The sequence below is a fragment of the Ostrinia furnacalis genome, unplaced genomic scaffold (genome assembly GCF_004193835.3).
Source record: "Ostrinia furnacalis isolate ACB-3 unplaced genomic scaffold, ASM419383v2 OfSCF0073, whole genome shotgun sequence".
NCBI classification, from domain to species: Eukaryota; Metazoa; Arthropoda; class Insecta; order Lepidoptera; family Crambidae; genus Ostrinia; species Ostrinia furnacalis.
The window spans coordinates 135,931-154,329 of NW_021130312.1; the positions used below are offsets into that span (position 1 = coordinate 135,931).

General features: G+C 36.2%; 1 protein-coding gene across 2 annotated transcripts in view; it reads left to right on the top strand.

The window, feature by feature from the left end:
• The first annotated feature begins 416 nt into the window (after window positions 1-416).
• Arl4 (ADP ribosylation factor-like 4) overlaps window positions 417-18,399 on the top strand; it is a 60,324-nt gene continuing 42,341 nt past the window's right edge. The window contains exon 1 of one of the 2 annotated variants that reach the window (XM_028300607.1): window positions 417-884. The gene's annotated coding sequence lies outside the window, so the exon portion shown is untranslated. The remainder of the gene's footprint in view (window positions 885-18,399) is intronic. The other variant, XM_028300620.1, reaches the window with a different exon arrangement.

The following is an 18,399-nucleotide window of genomic DNA, read 5'->3' on the forward strand; positions in this document are numbered from 1 at the left end:
TGATAGAGATTAAAATAATGGATTAACATTGACATAATAGGCAAATTATACCTACATAATAGTAGAGTCATCATTAAATGTCATCTATTAGGTAAGTTAGCACAAACCCCCAGGGAGATTACAGCAACCAGTAACCAGATCGTCGAACCATCAAGTACCTTTATTTATTCCTCAAAATTCAATTCAGAATTTCATCCTTTACCTGTTATTTGTGTTAGGTACCCAACTCATGCATCAGCGAATCTGGAGCACCGCGTGGATGCAAAATATACGGCCACAACAGCGTGCGCCTGACGTGCAGTGGTTTCAAAATAAAAACATCCTCTATTCACACGCACCGCTCTCTCGGCCGACTGCCGAGCGCAGCGAACATCGTACGAATGCCGAATGCACCCGATCTTTACACGCCGCTCGTCGGCCTCCGCGCCTCAGTCCGACCACGACCGCGGGCGGGGCGGCACGCGCGGTGCGCGCCTCGCGACTATCATTGTTTTCATCTAAAACCATTGTTTAATTCCATCCGACTGCAATCGATACCACGACTGACGAAATTCACGGCCTACACGTCCAATTTGTGACAGTTGCACAGTGCTAAAACAAATCTTGTGACAATAAAGTGTTATCTACACCTACATTGGTACTCGCGAGAAGGTGGCTTATTGACAAGTGAAACTCTTTATAGTTCCATTCATCCGCAGGACTGTTCTGTTTGAATTTGTTTTATGGAACTGTAAACGTGTTAGTGATCTTTGTTGGAAAGGAAAGCATGCAAATCGATAATCGAGTGGATGCCCACCGAGAAGTCGAGAGCTCTTGCTGTTCGGTATACTGGGTTGCATATTGATTGGGTGTACACCGGGATCACTGGATTGTCACCAATTGCGGTGAGTTATGGCCCTAATAAGAACTTTGACAGGTGTACGGATGATTCAGGTGCGGCAATTTGGCAGAATTTATTGCAGTAAAGGGGACGAAAATATACAATAATAATAAACAAGTTTGTTTTTATTAGAATTAACCCTATTTATTTAATAGTATAAGCATTATTTATATGTACTTTGAATGATATTTTGAGCCTATCACACAGTCAACAGACAATTATAAGGTACAAAACACTACTAACATTTACTTTATTATGACATTTTCCACTTCAAAGTTTGATATTATTGATATGCATTACACATTATCAGTATTATCTGCAGATAAAGCAACCGAATATCCCGAATCTGATAGTAAACATAACTCATTGGTACTTCTGTTATACAACAAGCACGTCACAAATTCTTAATTGTAATTTGTAAAGATAAACAAACAATAATAATAAATAACATTCTATCCCAATAATTCTCGTATAAGAAAATCACACCTAAAATTCTACGAATGAGACAACAATAGATGAGGATTTGTTTACTTAAAACCATTGCCTAAATAACAACAATGAAGACCATAATCCCTCTTAACAATGTTTTTTCACACAGACTCTGGCACAGTTTTTGTTCACCCCAATTCTCAGGGTCGTGTCACAGTTGAAGAAATCCTGAGAAGTCTGGGCCAACTGGCAGCGTTGACCGCTGCGAATCGTTTTGTTTCTAAGTCAAGAGCAAGTCTACACGAAGTATTGTTGGCGATGACACAGAACATATGCCACATTGTTTTGAAAATAAAGCATCGTAACTCCGAATAATTAATGCATAAAACGCCTGTGCAAAAAGAATTAAGGGTGCCCTTGTAACCTCGCTTGTCCTTCAGTTGAGATTCAATAAACTAGTCAATTGGAACAAACTGGTTTGGTTTATGATGGGGCTTAACAATGCATTGAATGTAGATGCCAATTTACTAACAGCCTATTCCTTTAAAATTTATACCATCACATAACTAAGAGTATGTACAATGTTTGCGAGTGCGGCCGCTCACCGGTCGAAGGCAAGGTCACACAGTATGGTTCACACCATACCATTTAGGCATAGGCTATCATTAGAGAATCATGAGAATCAATAAAAGAACTTTGAAGCACCGGGTAATCTTAAACATTTAATTGTCTACGTCCGAAAACTACAGGTTTGTAACATAATAAAAGAGGTCAAAGAAGGTTAAGAATAATCATACGGCTACCTGAGCGGCCTTGCGCCCGAGCTACGGTTACAAATGCAACAATGGGTCTGGAACGAGAACGAAACGCAGGTAGAGCAATACTGCACCAATTAAAAGATTTATCCATTCGCTGTTCTTCAAGCGAAACGTTATAATTATTTTTGAAACCTTTGAATATGTAAGTCTGTTTCTCAATAGGAAGTCTTCGTGGATTTGATTGCTGGAATTGGAAATGACGCTGCAATACGATGAATATGTAAATAATATATTGATTATCCGCACGCATCTTGTTTATTCCGATTTAACCTCGTCAAAAATGGTTTCTCTTCTACCTTTATAAAGCTGGTTAGAACCAGCTGTGTGAATGTATGCAAAATATTTATAGAAATATCACCCGTTTCCTGCCGCTTGCCGTACTGGGGTTCGAAGCAATAATAAAGCAGATTTGTTCAATAAATCTCGCTTGAGAAATTCAAAGGGACATTGTAAAACACACCTTGCCACAAGAAGAGAAGGCAACCAGTTCTTCCACCTGGCCGGCGCACGCACACAAGGGCTAACCTGCTCGTCTGCTACTGGTATCGCCTCTTTATTCTTCAAGAAGCCACTAATTGCATGCTGTAAAACCATAATAAACCACTCAAAGAAAGCAGTTTGGAAACTTTACAAGTATCACACAAAAGGCTAACTCGTACCCACAGCCTGCAGTAAAATCAGCCGCCTACTTAGCGAAAAGAAAGCGATCCATTCAGCAATCGATAGTGCTTGCAATTATGATTGTTCGTACGGCGAACAATTAATTCTTCGAGAGTTCGACACTATTGTCGACGGCTTTGTTTTTCTTTTTGCTCGCATACACTTTCTATGATTGAACAAAATCAAATTCTTTATTTGTAATGACGAAGATCCTCACTTCTATACGACTGTATGTAGGTATATTCTCGTACGGAAAGTTGTCTAATGAGACACAGTGTTCACGAGGAGAGGAACTCATCAAACTGGCCCTCCCGAATGTCCGAGTGCGTCCAAGTTTGGCAACTAGTTACGGATTGTGAGTTAATTATGTCGATACTGAGAATTTTGTGAGTTGGTGCTCCATTTGCTAATGCAAAGGAAAACGTGTTGCAATACGTACAGGTTGTTGAGATATATTTACTCAAGTGTCGGTCTTTTTGGAACTTTTCCATATCTAAACACAAAGTAATGAAAAATTCGATACGTACCAAAACATCATTCGTTATAATTATGCAGGATTTAAAAGGCTTAACCCCGCATATCTCATTCCTGATTCACCCCATTGATATTCCGGAGAAATATCTTGTGGTCAGGAATTCCTAAGCACCTTTATGATTCATCGACTCCTGACATGTTTGTTTCTGTTTCTTTCTTTTTTGTTGTCACAATCTTTTTCCTCTACCCTTATCATTATAACCACAGCCGTAATTATCCAGGCACTTATTATTCCTAGAAATCTTCTGACAGTTTTAAGGTTTAAATTGATTTCTTGGTTTTCAGTTACTTAATTGCTTTATAAGATTACCTAGTTTATTAATACACCCAATCGTAAAAGTGTACCGCGGCAAAAGATTTATCATGACCTTAATCTATTACTTACACGCTCTACATTTAAAACACCGGCCTGAATTCGACCTGAAACAATGTGGGTGTACATTATACTATACAATTAACAAAAACAGAATCGTTATGCTTAACAATCCTATTGTTGAAATACTACACAGCTGTTTTAGAAATAAAGCACATGGAAGTGGTAACAAGATTTAGGGGTTTATGATGCAAATAAAGACAAATTGAATTAGTCAAATTTTGGCTGTGAACATCCTCGCGAAAATCACGCTCGCACGCGGAGTTCGTGAGTTTATTCGCTAATCATTTCGGAGATCCGAGTACAACTCCGTCTTTTGTTATTTGAATTAAAAATTTGACTTTTCCATGCTAAAGATAACAAGGATCTGGCTAATGTGCATTATATAAACAACCCCACCTGTTCCCCTCGACTAAATGTAAACGTTTCAATCCTCTTCTGTTATTTCAGGTCAACGACTCTTGCAGATGTGGTGACTTGTCGAAGTATAATTTCTTTTTTGATTTTAGGGATTTTAATTAAATGAACCTCAGGTAGGTTCAAAATTTGAACTTCAAATCATTAAAATCTCATCAAAAGAATTTCTGTTTTATGATTCACAAAATTGTTCCAAGAAAACACCACGAAAGTTTATGTCATAGATATGGGTGTAACAGACAGAGCCTGAGATATGCGAGACACGTTTTATTGATAAACCTAACCAAAAGAGGACCTAATAAAAGCATGAACAGGTCTAGGAGAAATTTGGGACATGATGCATAGTTTCATAACTAGATACCATGCATCCAAAAGAGGATAAACCAACTTAAGTAAATAAAAACATTTAAGATATGACTTACATTCATTATTCAAGTATCGCTGAGCCTCCCGCCATATTGTGTAAGCATACAAGAGTCTGGAAGTGATTATTGAATATTATGATTAGTCACTGGCAATGCGCAAACCGTAAATCATCTTAGAAAGTTCTCATCTTATCTGGTTATAAGCGCCATAATTTATGTTGACTTTGATGTTTTGCGAGAAACAACTACACAAACAGCTGTGGGCAGTTAATGAATTTCTGATTACGGCTCTTGTTATTCTTAATGAAAATTCTTACTAATCAACGCATAAAGAATTAGAGTAAGTATAATTGAGTTCTTAGCATTTTTCGTCATATATATGTTGATAAGTCAGAACAATGTAGGTAGTTTCTACAAAGGAAATTTGATCTATTGTTTCATTGTTGTTGTTGATAGTGGTAACTATATACGATAAGCACATAACATATTATAGGACTTAACCTTCATTTACAGTGCGAACCATATTTATTAAGCTGACCGGTCACTCCAGAATCAACTAAGTACAGCTCATCAAGGCCAAAACACAAGTGAATGAATCACTGCCATCTCTATTAACCTATTGCAAAACCAAAACAGCCCGCTTAATCCTCTAGCTGCCTGCTACCATATTAAGTGTTACGCGTTCAAAACAGCAAGCGACACGTGTTGTTGCCTAATATAGAGCAAGATGCATGATGTTTAATTGTCCCGTCCACTGTATGCAAAGCAACCGGTCGCAATTGGCCCGGTTTCCCACGCATTAGCGCCGGCCCACGGCCGAACCGATGCAAGTGGCATACTTCACAGTGATGAGTGACAACAAATCAACAAGAGTCATGGCACTTCGCAGGTTAAGTGGGCATTTTTTAAAGCTGATCTGACTCTAACAACCCTCGAGGATGAGAAGTCAACGTGTTAACCCTATGACGCTAAAATATAGAGTCACATTAACAAGAATAAATAACACAATTTTTTATCTATGGCAAATATACTTAATATTCTAATTGTCTTGTGTGGGAGGCACTTCGTATGCGCAGGCAAATTATGATCCTGGTAAATGATTATTTTTTTCCCTCTACTTCAAATGTAATTTTTTATTTTATTGACTTGAAACAATGATCAAACAATATCTCTTGGTACAAAACAAAAGAGATAAAAGTCAATCAAATCACTCGCCAAAGAAAATGTTTTTCCAATTTATGAATGAAATTAGTTACCTTATAAGCAACACATTTGGCCACAATTCGCCAAAATAGCCAATATTCTTATTAAAACCGATAGAAATATACAACTCCCAAGAGACTCTTGCTTACGTATCTCACCAATCGAATTCGTAATACTAAAGTACTAAAGAAACAATAGAGTGTATGGAAATGTAAACAGATTCTTGCGAGTTAATCGAATTTTAGTACCCGACACGGCTATTGGCACAATTTGCTATCCGTATGAAACAACACTACCAAATATTGGTTCAATTGGTCATGTAAAATTGGTTGGGCAAGTGTTTAATTCGATTGGCCTATGTAGTGTAAATATACTGGGTGGCGCAAAAGTACTGGCACTAAAGAAAATACTTTTTATTTTTTTATATGACATTTTCTGTCATTTTGTTGTTGAAAATTGTGTAGTGAACAAATGTAAAATACACTGAAAATAAACATGGACCGTTTTACTCCCCAAGAACGTGGAATAATTGTGTCAATGTTCTTACGGACGCTTTTCCAGGCCGAGTTATCTCTCGTTTTGGCGATTTGCCTTGGCCTGCAAGATCACCCGATCTGACCAGTCCAGACTTCTTTCTTTGGGGTTTTTTGAAATCTCGGGTGTATGTGAACAAGCCACAGACTCTCGCAGCTCTAAAAGAAAACATTCGTCAAGAAATAACGAACATATCGCAGGAAGTGTTACGGCAAGTTATGCAAAATGTCATAAATAGGGCTCAAATGTGTATCAACTCTGGAGGTCACCATTTAAAAGACATCGTCTTTAAATCCTAATGGTACGAAATTTAATGGCACAAATATACATTTAAAAAAACCTAAATCTAGTTTTCTAATTTAGAAAAAATGTTATAGCTGAACCAAATAGGGTCTTTACTTTTGCGCCACCCAGTACTACTTTCATCAAAAAAATGTGTAGGTCAAGATTGTTGTGGTTTAAACAAGATCTTGGTTATTCTTACTCGAATCATCGCGGTGTTGAGGCCTTAACCTTGATCTGATTTTGGTTGATAAGTTTATAACTGAGAAGTAATGACCAATGAGAGAGTATCCACGCATAGTTGGCTCTTATCCAAAAGAGCCTTAAGCGTGTGCGTGATCCATTTTTCCCAGTGGATTGTAACGTGTATGTTGTCCTCTTATCATGTAAAAATTGGTAGAAAAAGTATATTACGAATATTAAATATACAAGCTCTGCTGTTGTTTTTTATTGGCGGTAAAGCTCTACCAACAGCTTTACTCCTGTAAATGTAGCTCCAGGAGTTGCAGCGATGGAAACGAGAGGTGGGGATAGTCCCGTAAGCTCTGCTTAGTTGATCGATGGCAATTGGTGCTTATTTAAGAACTAAAATCTGTCTGATATACGAGTAAATCTACCTTCTGAAACGTTCACTCTAAAAACATTCTCCAGAAAATTCCATCATATTCCACCCCCGTAATATATTATAATGCATAATGATATCATTTCTTAGAATAATGTTTATGTTACGGAGCAATCAAGAATATTATTGTATATGTGACATAAAAATGTAGTTGTATTCCGTTACCTAAAGAACTTGGGAATGGTACGAATATTTCGGTATACATTTATCGCGACCATTTAGGTTCCACTTGTGGGCTTAAGTTTGCCCTCCAAATATTTGGACGCCTACGGCTGTTTGTGTGTGTCCATAGAAATTGTTGTATCATTAAACGGGGTTTACTTACGACACTTGTTTAGTTTCGGTATACATGTTTATTGTAACGCCATTGTTTATAGTTCCACTAATTACAGGCAGAAACTGTTAACGATATAATTTTGTTGACTCTACATTTACATACGTTGTCTGACAATTAAAAGTAAAGCAAGTTTTTGTATGAGCTATACTCAATTATAGAGAAAATAACAATTTAACCAGTGTATTTAAAATAATATTTATGTACCTACATTTCATTACTGCAACAATCTTCAAACTGTTTACGCGTTATTTTTAGTTTCATATACCTATTTCTAATAAAAATATGGTTCTTAACAAATAACAAAATTTTCCCATATCTTCGTAAAGTTATAATGTGCCACTAAATTCGTGACGCGTAGATTTATGTTGCGCTTGTTTTTCAACACGTCATAAATTGCTACCAAGATTTATGTACACCATGTCTTACACACCATTAAACAATCTTAGTTCTACTTTCTATACAGATAGATGGGAACATTTCGTTACCACTTTATACCCACCATCGATTCCTATTGCATCTCAATACCGTATGTGGTACTGTTAACATCTTAAGCTATTATGGTACTTATGTAACCCATTGTCTGTCGTGCTAAAGCCCGTGGCTACAAAAACCAGTACTGTTTTGCAACAGCTGTATATTCTAACTTTCTCCAGTTTGGCGTAATAGTTCCATTTATTTTAATAAAGTGGGATCAGAGCGAGGATCCACATTTTAAGGCGAAAACAATGAGAGAACAACGGTTGTTGTGTGCGAAGACAACTTTCTGAGATATTTTCTTATTATTAAACGCAGAATTTTCCTACTCATGTTTTTATGTGCGCAAAGTTTTCCGAGAATTGTTTTTCTTCTCTTAATAAGCTTTTAACTCATCTGTTATAGACATCTTATCTTTGGTAAGAAGAAATGTTCTTCACACGATTTGTGAATTATGAGAAAATGTCTCGGTTTGTCTCTCAAATATGAGAGCTAAAAATAGAAATTTCTTCGTCTCATAACAACAGTATTCATAATTATGACTTATAGGTCTATAGCGCATCTATATCAGGTAACTCAGTTTGTATAATAACACTGGTTCAGTGGACACCAGCCAACTTTTCGGCCATTAGTAGGCAGATACGATATTAACTTTGAACTCACATTGACCGGATCGAGGTCATTTTCTGAATATTGACTTTTTGTGGGTTTACTTGATGTTTTCAAACTTAACTGTGTGAAATCATTATCGCAAACAATGTAACAAAAACAAATATGAAATTACTATATTTATTTTTTCACGGTCGGTAATTTAGATTATACATAATTCCTCCAGCCAGACAAGATGGCTAGCAGATATGCCTAAAAACAAACAAAGAATAAATTTCATTTTTGTACACAATGCCAATCAGTTAATATTAATTAATAATACCAACATGTTTAATATATCCATATCTAGTTTCTATTATACAAGCTCTATTTAATTAGGGTCTAATTAATTTATTGTCAGGAATTTGTTTATTTTACTGAGCAGTTAATAAAGACATTATCGTAACTACAATATTATGTAGGCTAAGTAAAGAATTATGTTATTATTATAATTAATAAGCGTAACAAGTAAATCTGATTAGCAAAATACTTAATATATTAAAGCAGCTTTCTCACCCGTTTAATACGTTTTCGTAATATCTTATTTGAAAAATTAGAACTAATTAAAGTTACAATAATTAACATAATTAATTAAGTACCTATTACATATAATATTACAACAAAAACACTCGATATAACAATACGAAGTCGTATTATATTTTTATGAAGTTAAACATTATATTATTCGCAGCTGTACTCTCTCTCTAGATAAAAACTCTATAAACGCGGCTATAAACTCCCTGTTGTCCCGGAAGTATGAAACTGCTTTTTTGACAAATCCAAATCAAATTGAACGAAGCAATGGCTAGTTCAATAATGAAATTATAATTTTTAAATCATTTTTATGTAACATTCAACTGTTCCATTCATGCTTACTTTCATTGCTCGGTAGAAATCGATTGTAATGCTCACGATCGATATGAATCAAATAGGAAAAAGTGCAGCTGACTAAAAAAGAAATGTTTAAAATATTAGAGAACACTCGTTCTGTGTTTGTTGCCGCATTCAGTTGAGTCATTGTGATAATGCACTTCCGATTTAAGATTTCTTGAATGGAAGCTCAAGACCATAAATTGTTCTTAGTTATTAAGAAAGCACATAAGTATTTATTTGGCTGAAATTTTTGTATATATAATTTTGATTTCTGTCATTCGAGCTCCTATAAAAAGACCAATAAAATAGATCATAGCTGTGACGCGCGTTGCGTTGTTTCCTTCGCGTTTCTTCCACCACACCTTCCAGCTACGAGTTTAGAAATATTCTGGAAAGGGTTGCTCTACCAGCTCTTACTTAGCATGACATTGGTATCATGAGCAAGCCTATTCAAGACGTCAGAAGCTGTATTTGGGTCAATTATCCGCAAATAAAAGTTTGTAGCTAAGCTGTGAACATCGCAATCAACTCCAGATGACACCCGTGGCTTCCAATCTCCATGGCTATTGTTTCGAACCGTTTCAGAGCTATCATACAACCAGTAGAGTGGAAAGAAATTCAGCACCAATAATCGGATTAAATTGAGAAATTGCTCGGTTATAATAAAGTTGGACGTCCCGCCCAAAGTGCCGTCCCTTCAAATAAATTGGACGGAGAAAGCCTCTTAAAAATTACTCGTCATAATGGACTATTTTTAGCTTGTCTAGACTTTCAGTGTTACAAGTTCAATGTTCTTGTATTTTTTTGTGACACAAGTTACGTGGTGGTCGAACTAAAGTCGTTCTAATGATGACTCAGTTGTTTTGTTTTGTAACTTGTAACAAGCAAGCACCAATTAATAATCGGTATTCTGTTTTAGTAATGTGTATGAATTTGTTAAATTTAGAGGAAAAAGGACTATAAGTAATTACGAGTATTATATTATCCCAACTAATATTATAAATGCGAAAGTAACTCTGTCTGTCTGTCTGTCTGTTACGCTTTCCCGCTTAAACCTCGCAACCGATTTTGATGAAATTTGGCATAGAGATAGTTTGAGTCCCGGGAAAGAACATAGGATAGTTTTTATCCCGGTTTTTGAAACAGGGACGCGCGCGATAAAGTTTTTCTGTGACAGACAAAATTCCACGCGGGCGAAGCCGCGGGCGGAAAGCTAGTATTAAATAAGTTCTTCTCAAACAATTTTTTTCTAAATCTTAATTTAATCTTATTTACTTTACATAACTTAACAACGAATATAAATCAAGACATTAATAGCCTATATCAGGTCAATTATAATGCAAAGTTAATTTGCGGGAAATTGTAAAATGATGCTAATGATCATTTTAATAGAAACAGTAGGCCATTGACACTCCGACTAATTAACATTTTCCATTATCAGTCGGCGGATAAAATTGATGAACGGTACTAATTGACAGGTGGTGTCCTTATTGGTACAGCTACCTATCCCAATTTGGTCTGGTTGTCACTTAAATAAATTATAAAATGAGATTAATACTGAACTGAAAAAGTGGCGAAGAGTGTGTAGGCTGGCGCTAAAAAAGTCTTAGTTTGATACCTCACGATTTTAAATTGTTTTGTAGATTTCAATCTAATAGGTGAGGTGTAGATGTGATCTATCTATGAAAAAAACTGCTTAGAGAATTGAGGTTAAAGACCTCAGTGACAACATAGAGTTTGAATCATGTACCGACAAGAACTTTAATTTAAAACTAAAAAGCTTTTAAACGAATCTCGTATTTGACATAGGACCCCTAATTTAATGCCGCGTGGGATTTAAACGCAGTCATTTGCTTTAATGCGCCTACGCATTTTCGGTCTAAATGTAGAGTTGTGAGAATTATGCTTTTAAAAGAATGACGCTTAATAGCAACTATTATTACATGCATTGCTTGCTCCTACGTGCGCCTAAATATAAATTTTATTTCATCATAATACATATATAAGTAATATGTAATAAAAATTTATTTTTATTCGAGAATTTTGTAATAACTGAAACGGAATGTATGAAGCTGAGAGCAAAAAACTCATAAATAAAATTGCTCTCAGGCCTGACTAAGAAAGCGAATAGCTGCAGTTATTGAGCAAAAGCTAAAGGAATTAAAATAGTGGATATTATTACATTGATTATCTTTTCTATCTTGAAGGTTTAACGGAGGTTACAATCCCTGTGTCCTGTCCATGAAGTCAAACATAACTAAATAACCGTCAGGCTTATCCCGTAATGGGCGTCAAAATGACTCAATCGGACTGACAACTTTACAAGCTCTCCGAATCATAATTCTCTTCGGCTGATTCAAATCTGCAATATCCTCGCCATTGCATCATTGTCCGAACAATACATACACAAAATGATTTACAAACAAGTCCCTACTGGAACTAGTACCACTAGTACATAAGAACTCTGATTATAATATGAAGATTGTTGAAACAAAATCAGTTTTAATTTTAAAGGCCCACCTTTAACCTGATTTTCAAATGCACCGACCGTTACACATCAACGCAAAAAGGTAATAAAACCAAGTGCTTTGATTGCGCCGAATATAGTATACCTACTTAATATTATTTCATGATGGCGCTGATCAGCATTCAGCGTGGTCCACCGGCGGTCACGTACCCTCGGACGCCGCCGGACTTCATTACGGCTCTCCATTCACAAGTCAGGAGCTATCACTCACTCTTATAGCGACTGTAACTGTAGAAGCTTGGCCCAGCTTTGCACGGTTTCTATACTGCCTATATAAACTTCTTAGTAATACATATTTTGTTGTTTCTTTTTTATTTGGACTTTCGCTTTTTTTTAATGCTAAGAAGAAACGACATCAAAAATAAATCTAAGATCGGAAATATCAGATACAGATAGCTACTTGAAGTATTCTAAAGCTCTAGGCTCTACTAACCTACGTCATACCCTGTTCGAATTCAAATGGTGTCAGCGCCGTAATGTTCTTTCGTTCATTCATCTATTCAGTCTGATATCATCGATTTATCCACCTCCTTTTGTTCCTCATCTACTCGTTATTCCTTCTGCGTTAAGAAGCCAAATATTGATGAAGTGTTACAATGAATGATTATAACAAAAGTGTAGTCGTTATGACAGTTGCTGATTGGACCTCTCTCGGTAATATTAACCAATGAGCAGAGCAGATGCTCACACGCGAAGGGTTCGTTAGTTGCGTGACCAAAACCCGAGTCCACAAAAAGTCCTTTAAAAACAAAATCGCGCATCTTACTTCCAGGTAGCGCAAAAACCGAGAATACAAAAATCTCGGCTGCGATAATAAATCAAACGTTGTATATTGATATATCATTCCAATTTCCCAAGCTTCCCCAAATTTAATCCAAAAGTTGGGAATTCGTTCCATCGGTCGCAACAATTTATTTCACCCCTGTTACAATTTATTCCGATAAACAATATTACGAGCACATTTTCTTTTTGATTAGAACCACACGCGCTACACCGCGTTTTTTATTGCAAAAATTGATTATCGTAGAGTTTTTTATTAATTTCAGCCCGAAAAATGGTAATAGATTGCTGAAATTGAACGCTTAAATCTGGTTTTAACTACATATTTTTGTTGTAACAATATTAAGGTTCTGAGTATTTTTAACAAAATCAGCGGCAGCTCTGCATATATGTACAGACGACGGCACATCAGAACATTTTTGTTACAAAAGTACATAGTGCTTAGCCGTAGTATTGTGTCTATTACGTAACCGACACGTACATCATTAAAACTCCAATAAGGATCTTTCGTCTCAAGCACGTCAAAGGACTCGAGCGCGGCTTTAGTCACATGCGGTCGGTAACTGAATTCGTTCGTCAGCTCATTTGGAGTACGGCCTACAAAATAATTGCTCCAACCATTAACATTCCCGAGTGTACCGCTAACACAACTTTCTCGTGTGGGTGGCACCCACCCGCCAATATAAAATTACATTTGGAGTCACGAGTTTCATATGTCTCGGCTGGGTACGCCGTCCTCATAAGCCACTATTGCTTTAAAACGTTCCAGACCACGCTCAAGTCACGTGCCGACCTCTGCATAATTAGACGTTTAAATTAAGCTTAGTGCTTATGCCAACTTAACCTCATGTACGGTATCCTCGCTTTTCATTAACCTGTATATCTGTGCCAGATTAATCCCAAATGTTTGAGTAGGTACATTCATGCGTACAGAAGTGTCGAACACGCTAATCCGTGACCTCGTTTACACTTGCTAATCACCTCTGCCTACGCTCAAACCAAACATCGCAATGACCTCCCTGAACCTTTCCCATCCTATCTGCATTAAACAATAGCGTCCATGGGGGAAAATGGCTCTTCACTCTCTATTCATGTGTCAACGGCTCGCATCTGAACAAGGGGTTATTGATCTGGAAATATAAAAGGTTCTGGCTTGGTATTGTCTTAAACGGTTTCTAAAATGAAACAGGCTAAACGTGCCCAAGTGGCCGGGACGCGCGGCTAATATCGGCACTTGTAGAGGTACCATTCATGTGGCTAAAACCGGATAGATCTCAAAACTACCGGGGTTTGATCAGATATTTCAGTGTGCTTTTCATTCATGGCTTCACCTGGCTTGGATCTTACCCAATTTTCGTACTGATAACACGTCTGACGTAACATTTTCAATTAGTTACATCCGAAAAACTGTTTTGGACGTCCTTGTCTTGTGGCATTGCGAATATTCGTGCCAACTTTTGATTGTTTACTTCCATTTGTTCCTGTCAAAGATAAATGAGTGAAACTTAAGAGAGAATATACTGTCGCTTGCGTGTAGAAACGCTGACGATACAAAGGGTTCACAGGAAATATTATTATCCACACAATAGCAGGGACAAACAGCTTATAAGGCTAATAATCTTTAGTATATCGGACTCGAGGCTATACCGACCCCCGTCCTAATCGCCTTAGCACGTGTGGCGCCCCTCGCCGGCCAATCCGCTCCGATGTATTTTTGAATGAATTGCTTTGTGTACTATTGGATCATATTTGCTGGTCTCTATACGGACTAATAGACTCTATATTACTTGCACCGTAATGATTACTTTTGCAAAATTTTGGATTTATGTCGTTTAATCAGACTTTTTTCCGCATATAGGTACCTAATATTTGCATAGATTTATTGAGGAACTAGAGATAGAAATAATATTCCTATTATAGGTATTAGATACGTATTACTAGCAAATCGGAACTAACTATATGTCAGCTCACACCGAACTTCTATTCAACCATTAAATGGCATTTTGTTCTATTTGTGTCCGCAGACAGCTTTCATTAACTTCATCTAATAGTGAACGACAAAGAAGAGGACACCACAAATATGCCAAGTATTTTGTTTAGACAAAGATTGAGGTAAAAATACCTCTTATAACGGCAGTAGTGACATTGAGGCGGTCTAATTCGGGCCAGAGGGAGGTATTTATGTTTCCGCCTACGGCAACGCGTCGACAGTTCGTCACGAAACAGGAATTTTCTATTTGGGAACTTTACGACAACGTGTATTATTCCTGGGACCAACTCAGGACTTGGACGTGATGTAACTGCATGAGACTGACTTAATGCTAATGCAGTACCTATTTTTACCTGCATCTACGAATACTACTTACTTCTTCCATTGCGGATTGTAACAAGTAGGTACCTAAGGCTTAGTAGGTAAGGTCACCACCCTGGTGACAAACATTCTAAGACACCCTCAGTCCTGGCCTTAATTGATTTGGACCGGCGACTTAACGAACCGTTCTAAGCACGGTATATTTCTTTGTAGACAATCAAATTGATTCAAGCCAAGGATATTTAGGTGTTCAATTTATATAATTTGGGAGGTCAACCCACACCCTCCAAATCTAGAGAGCTTATGACCCAGTAACAAGTAATTATCGCGGTCCAACTTCCTTAAAAACTTTAGTCATATTCAAATTATCTTAATGCATTACTAATGGCTTACTGTACTACGTACAATTTTATTATTTCCTTACAAAGCTTTTAACAGATATAAAAACAACATAAAGAGCCCACTAACAAGTGAATGTCTTTGGAATCCATACGAAATTCTGTCTCCCACGGCCATCAGAGTAATTGGAGGGTTCCATCATGAGCGTAATCATGCGCAGTGTCATCACACCAGCGATGCCCCATCAATCACCTGGATACTAATATAGCGCGGCGCGACTCGCCGCATTTGGACCTGAATAAAAAATGTTTCAATCAAACTGCTTTCGTGCGAGCCAGCCTGATTTTTATTCCATTATGATACCATTCCATTATGAAAAGGGTATCTTATAAGCAATGAATCAGACATTTACTGAAAACCAATGAAACACGCCTAATAAAATTATCTTATTAGAAATGGAATAAGATATTTAGATCGTTTATTTTCTTTCCCAAATTCATCAACTGGAATATACTCTTCTAAAGACTCCCATAATTTTGGCAGTGCCTATTTCTAATTTATCCTTTTTCAATGGACACGTTCATTAATCCTATAGAAACGTGCCCTTTACGTAAGTACAGTTGCGAATATTCGTTCGGCAGAAAAACCTCATTACGTTACGCAAATACCTGACATACTCTTTCGAGAGTATTCAAGTAATGGGTCCGTAATAATACCAAGAAGAAATTAATACCCACAAAAACGTACTAGTCGTGCCACAAAGAATCTACGATTTCCGAAAAGTTTCCTCGAGTCTCACGGGTTTTTGCCAAATCTTATTGAAGCAAATACCCATTAAAATTAATGTTCGGTCGTTGACAGTTTTATTTTCGGAACGTTCACAAGAACAATGTCGCAGTAAACAGGCTTTTATGCTGATAAAGCGGCGATCTACGAAAATGCCAAAAGATTGTGGCCTGGCGCCATTGTTATGGCATCAATTTTGACATGGGCTTATCATCATTTCATCGAAAGATATAATAGAATTAGATTTTATTCCGTAACGTGTTTTACCGTCCGTAAACGTAACTTGATACTTAAATTTCCTTCGTGCCAGTAATTACTAAAATGTAAGCAATCAAGACACTAATTATTATCACCCACCACAAAAGTGCCCAGGGAGCAGTAAGGAAGACTCTTCGACAGATAATACAAGCTTTTGCTCCAGTGGCGTAGCGTGGTTTTTCGCCGCCCGGGGCCGTCCGGAAATCCGCCGCCCTTTATTTTAATTATAAATATTTTAAAGTTTAAATATTATATTGAATGGACTTCAGGTACACTATTCACCTTATTTGTTGAAAGTCAAAATAAACTACCACGCACTGCTTCAGAAGGAAAATACATTAAAGAGAAGCAATTGCTTGAAACCCACAGGAAGTTTGATTTTCTTAAATAGCTCAGCTTTATTATGTAACACTAGGTGTATAACAATAAACAATAATAACAAGTATTAAAGTATTTATTTGTCAATTGAGAGTAAATATTATCTTAAATTATACAGGGTGTTTCTTGTAAGGTGTCAAGCAGAAGGCAGGTGATAGGTGAGGATTAGACCTATCGATTTCACCCCCATGTATGTTCTACGATTTTTCGTAGTTTAGAAGTTATCGTTAATTTTGTGATTTTTTCAAATTTTATGACCTAGTAGGCTTTAATTTTTTTTATCTTTTTTTTGGGTTGACTTTTCTCAGATTTATTTTTTTTGACAGATTCCCTATTAATTGCAGATGTCTGAAAAAAATAATCACCTTCCTATCTTTGATGCAAGATACAAAATTTTTGCTAGAAACATAAAAAATATGCTTTTAGCAGAACATTCTAAAATTTTCAACTTAAAACTTCGAAAAAACAAAAGAACTTCCATAGGTCCAAAATACTTTCATAATAATACAAAAAATCATGTACTTAATAGGCCATTATTTTCTGTAATCGCTCCACTAAAGTGGTAAGTCGGAGATTCCGTTACATGTTTTTGACTTTCTTAGGACTAACTAATGTTTGCAATCCCCTAAGTTTACGTTACGTAGAACACATTTAGAGACAATAATAACTGAACAGAACATTTTTTTATCCACAACGAGGAAGCTCTTGCCTTTGATTTTTTTTTTATTGAATCTCCGACTTACCACTTTAGTGGAGCGATTACAGAAAAAAATGGCGTATTAAGTACATGTTTTTTTGTATTATTATGAAAGTTTAGAACACTGCGCAGTTTTTAAAACTATTTTGGACCTATGAAAGTTCTTTTTTTTTCAAACTTTTAAGTTGAAAATTTTAGAATGTTCTGCTAAAAGCATATTTTTTATGTTTCTAGCGAAAATTTTGTATCTTTTATCAAAGATAGGAAGGTGATTATTTTTTTCAAATATCTGCAATTAATAGGGAATCTGTCAAAAAAAAAAGAAATCTGAGAAAAGTTAACCCAAAAAAAGATAAAAAAATTTAAAGCCTACTAGGTCATAAAATTTAAAAAAATCACAAAATTAACGATAACTTCTAAACTACGAAAAATCGTACAACATACATAGGGGTGAAATCGATAGGTCTAGTCCTCACCTATCACCTGCCTTCGGCTTGACACCTTACACCCTGTATACAGCGTGAGTCACGTTAAAGTGTACATATGAAAATAGATGAAACTAGACCTATTTTTATCAACAAAAAAGAGGTCAAAAAATTTTTGAGATTTTTTTTTAATTTTTTAGAGAATTTTTTTTCTACCAATTACTTATTGTAAAGAAAACGTAATAACTTTTAAACTAAGCGGTATATCCTGATAAAATAAAAACAGTAATAATGCTAAATAACAGGCGATACTAAAAAAATACATAAAATACACAAAAAAGGCCAACAAATAATAAAAAATGATACTTTTTGAAAAAAAATCTGCTTTTAAATTCGTGTTTTTTTGGTTATTTGATAAATTTCTCCAAAAAATGCCCCTATAACAAGTG